This window comes from Rhagoletis pomonella, unplaced genomic scaffold (genome assembly GCF_013731165.1).
Source record: "Rhagoletis pomonella isolate Grant_MI unplaced genomic scaffold, Rhpom_1.0 Rhpom_scaffold_00009, whole genome shotgun sequence".
Lineage (NCBI taxonomy): Eukaryota > Metazoa > Arthropoda > Insecta > Diptera > Tephritidae > Rhagoletis > Rhagoletis pomonella.
The window spans coordinates 23,707,866-23,711,708 of NW_023458563.1; the positions used below are offsets into that span (position 1 = coordinate 23,707,866).

The following is a 3,843-nucleotide window of genomic DNA, read 5'->3' on the forward strand; positions in this document are numbered from 1 at the left end:
TATCCCTGCAGTGAAACGCTAAACTAGTCAGGAAAAATACTAGTTTGCAACTAGAATCTCCTGACCGAAACCGAACTAGTTCGTAAATAACCAGACTTGTACCAAGTACAAAACGATTTATGTATTCATGCCCTGTTTTATTTAACTTCGACAGTTGAATACAATAGAGTACACAAAATATTATAACTTTTATTTTGGTATATTGTAAACCCTTAAAGCGAGTACGTACTCGTAATTATACCATACTTGTTAAATAATGATTAATATTCATAATGGTTTTTAATTAAAGTATGTTTTTTTTAATGACCGTTTAATGGTTAAATACCGATATTAGCACCTTTTTAATGATTAATAATTACTTAAACAAATTTTTTTAATTAATTCGTTAATTTTAATTACGTCATTATTTTGTTATTTTTGATCATTTCAATTATTTTTGACTCTTTTTAATTAAAAATTAATATAATTATTTGATTAATTTTAATTATCAATCAACAAGCCAAAGTATAGACAAAAATGAGGAATATTTATTAACTGTTTGAATTATTTAGTTATTTTATTCTTATCCAAATCTCGAATTTTAAACCTTAATTATTACTTTAAAAACATTTTAAAAGACTGAAATGTGCAAAGTTAATGAATTTAATTTATTTTAATGAAAACTTTTATTTTTATTTTAGTTCACTCAAAATGAACTAAAGTATTCGTTTTATTTTTAACTAAAATGTTTTCTTTTCCATATTAATAAAAAAAAGATAAAACAAGTAAGAAAGTCTAAGTTCGGGTGGAGCCGAACATTAAATACCCGGCGCAAGTATTAAATATATGTTTCTTCACCTTTCCGAAACCTACCGCTAGATGGTAAGCCGGGGTGTATCAATTTTGAGTAAATTAGAGTCCTTAAATTTCGAAATATTGCAGTTTCAAGCATTTCTGAAATTTACCGTTATATGAAAAGCGGCCGTAATTTTAGTCAGATTTCAATAATTGTCAACGTTTTGCTTTTATGTGGCATTGTACTTGCCAAGTTTGGTACAAATTGGGAGAACGATTACCGAGATACATATATGTGATCATAAGTGGGAGGTGCCCATTTTCCAAAATTTTACCATAAACGCATTTCTTGGTAAAGAATTGTTGCAAGCATCAATTTTTAATAAATTAGCTTTAATATTTACTGATTTATCGAAGATTTTGTATTCTCTAAATTACCGTTATATGAGATGTGGGCGTGGTTATTGTCCATTTTCCCCATTTTCCAAAAATTTATATTCTTATTTTTCGTCTGAAAATTATTGTAAATATCAATTTTGAGTGAATTATCTTCAGTACCCTGCAGTGAAAAATTATCAATTGTTAAAACTAACCAACTTATAGTTAGCTTTTTGGCGAGATTTCGATTAATACCTCACTTTTAATTAGCTATGACAAAACCAACTTAAAGTGAATTGTAAAGTCCTGCAGGAGTCATGCAGACGCAATCGGGAGTTGGTTTTCTTTACAAGTTTCTATTAAATATCCTCATACAAAAATTACTCCCCCACAAAAGTAGTTAGCTTTTTTCGAACAAAATACACAGTTAATAGTTAGCACTAGTGTTCGCGTAAACAGACTAAAGTTAGGTATAAGCTAACGTCACTCCCTGCAGGGTAGTTACTAAAATATCGCAGTTTTCGTATTTCTGAAAATTACCGTTATATGAGAAGTGGGCGTGGTTATTGTCCGATTTTAAAAATTTTCGGCCATTTGATATGCTGTGGCAAGGCTAACATGTATGCCAAGTTTGGAAGAAATTGGTGCAGCGGTTACTAAGATATACACATGTAACCATAAGTGGGCGTGGCTAAGCCCATTTTGCAAAAATTTATAATATTCTTATTTTTCGTCTGAAAATTATTGTAAATATCAATTTTGAGTGAATTATATCAGTAGTTACTAAAATATCGCAGTTTTCGTATTTCTGGAAATTACCGTTATATGGGAAGTGGGCGTGGTTACAGTCCGATTTCGCCCATTTTCTATACCAACCTACCTTGGATTAATGGAAACCTATATACCAAATTTGGCTGAGATATCTCAATTTTTGCTCAAGTTATCGTATACACGGACGGACGGACAGACGGACGGACGGACAGACAGACATGGCTTAATCGACTTCTCTATTCATTCTGAGCATTTATGTATACATTTGTCTATATCTATCTCGATTCGTTTTGGCTGTTACAAATAACCGTTATGTGAACAAAATAATATACCCTTGTGCACAAGTGCGCTCGGGTATAAATATAGTATTTATTGTACCTGAAAGCTTTTACTTTTAATATCATTTAATGGAAAATGCCTTTAAATTTATGTTCGAATGTTTGAAATATTTATGTATTTATTTTTCCTTTTAATTAATACTCAAAAAATTTTACACTAATTATTGGCAAATCTAAGGCTGCTAAATAAAAATGTGTAGTATTTTAAAGTGTACTTAATCAAAAGTCTTTCATTGTATATTCCTGAATTCATTTAATTTTTTGACTTCCAAAGTAGCGGTTTTGGTCCATAATTGGACTAGTATTTTTCTGTCTGTTTTGAACTAGTATGAGACTGGTATATTTCTGACCGAAATCTGACAATTGCCATCTTGTAGGACATCCCCATGTTAAAAATACCAGTTGATTGCCTGGAAAAAAGATAGTTGGCTGAATAGTTGGGCATGCGGTTCATACTAGTGGTGAGGTAGTTTACAACTAGTACATTTGACTACAGGGATACTATAAAAGCCACGAGTATCAGAATTTCAAAAAAGGAGTCACGCCACTTTGACTCTTAATAACTTCGTTTCTTCTGCAAGCACATACTTCTAACGGATTGTATTCGATTCTCATTTCCAAATACTACCAGTTCATTATAAACTTAAACAAGAGCAATCAACGCACCAAATTTTGCAACGTAAAAATAAAAAAATAACCGGAGAGTCACACTTCTATTTGTGAAAATTTCCCAATTTTATTTCGAAATTATATGCATACTTGGCTAGAAAATATGTGGTGGTCCCTTTTTGAATTTACATAATCTACACAATATATGTTACCTGATTCAGGTTAATAAATCAGCGAAAATTATGTGTCCGAATAAAAACTGTCGAGTAATGCGAAAGTTCGAGCTAATTGAGAATTGCCCATATTTCATATATATATATGAATTTTTATTTTCTGTGGACTTCCACATTCTTTGTACAAAGATTTTGTCTAAGAGGATCCCTAGTGAAATTTAATGGCAAATAATTCTCTAGATTATTTTAACCCTCTAGCGACCTTCAAAATGCCATTTTATTTGGACTTTCTAAAGAAGGGCCAAACGACCCTTTTAAGGGAGATAACGGGTTAAAACATTCTACAAAATTATTTCTCGTAAAATTTTACCACATGTCCCGGATAACATATTTCTCTCCGATATGTATTTTAACCCTTTTTTCGTTTCTTCTAAAGACACTTGGCAAAATATTGCAAATTTAAAACGGCCATAGCAACGAAATTTGACTAAAGAATGCAAAACGATTTTGAGGTTTTTCTATATGGGTCTAGGCCTTTCATCCTGCGTTGGAATTATTGCGCCCCCAGAAATGCTGTTGCACAGTGTAATTACCTAAACGATAAACAACTGAACTACAGAAACGATTTCTTTTTTTTGGAAAACGCTAAAATCAATGTTACAATGTATCATTTGTGTATATATGTATGTAAGTGTGTTCATACATACATATAGTTATATGTCAGTGATCGGACTTCTACCACATTGTGGTAGAACTACCACTTTTTTGAGCATCTACCACTTCTACCACACAAGGTCTGA

At 31.5% G+C, this 3,843-nt stretch overlaps 1 protein-coding gene across 1 annotated transcript in view; it reads right to left on the bottom strand.

The window, feature by feature from the left end:
* LOC118745447 overlaps nt 1-3,843 on the bottom strand; it is a 9,810-nt gene that overhangs the window by 4,350 nt on the left and 1,617 nt on the right. The window lies entirely within an intron of this gene.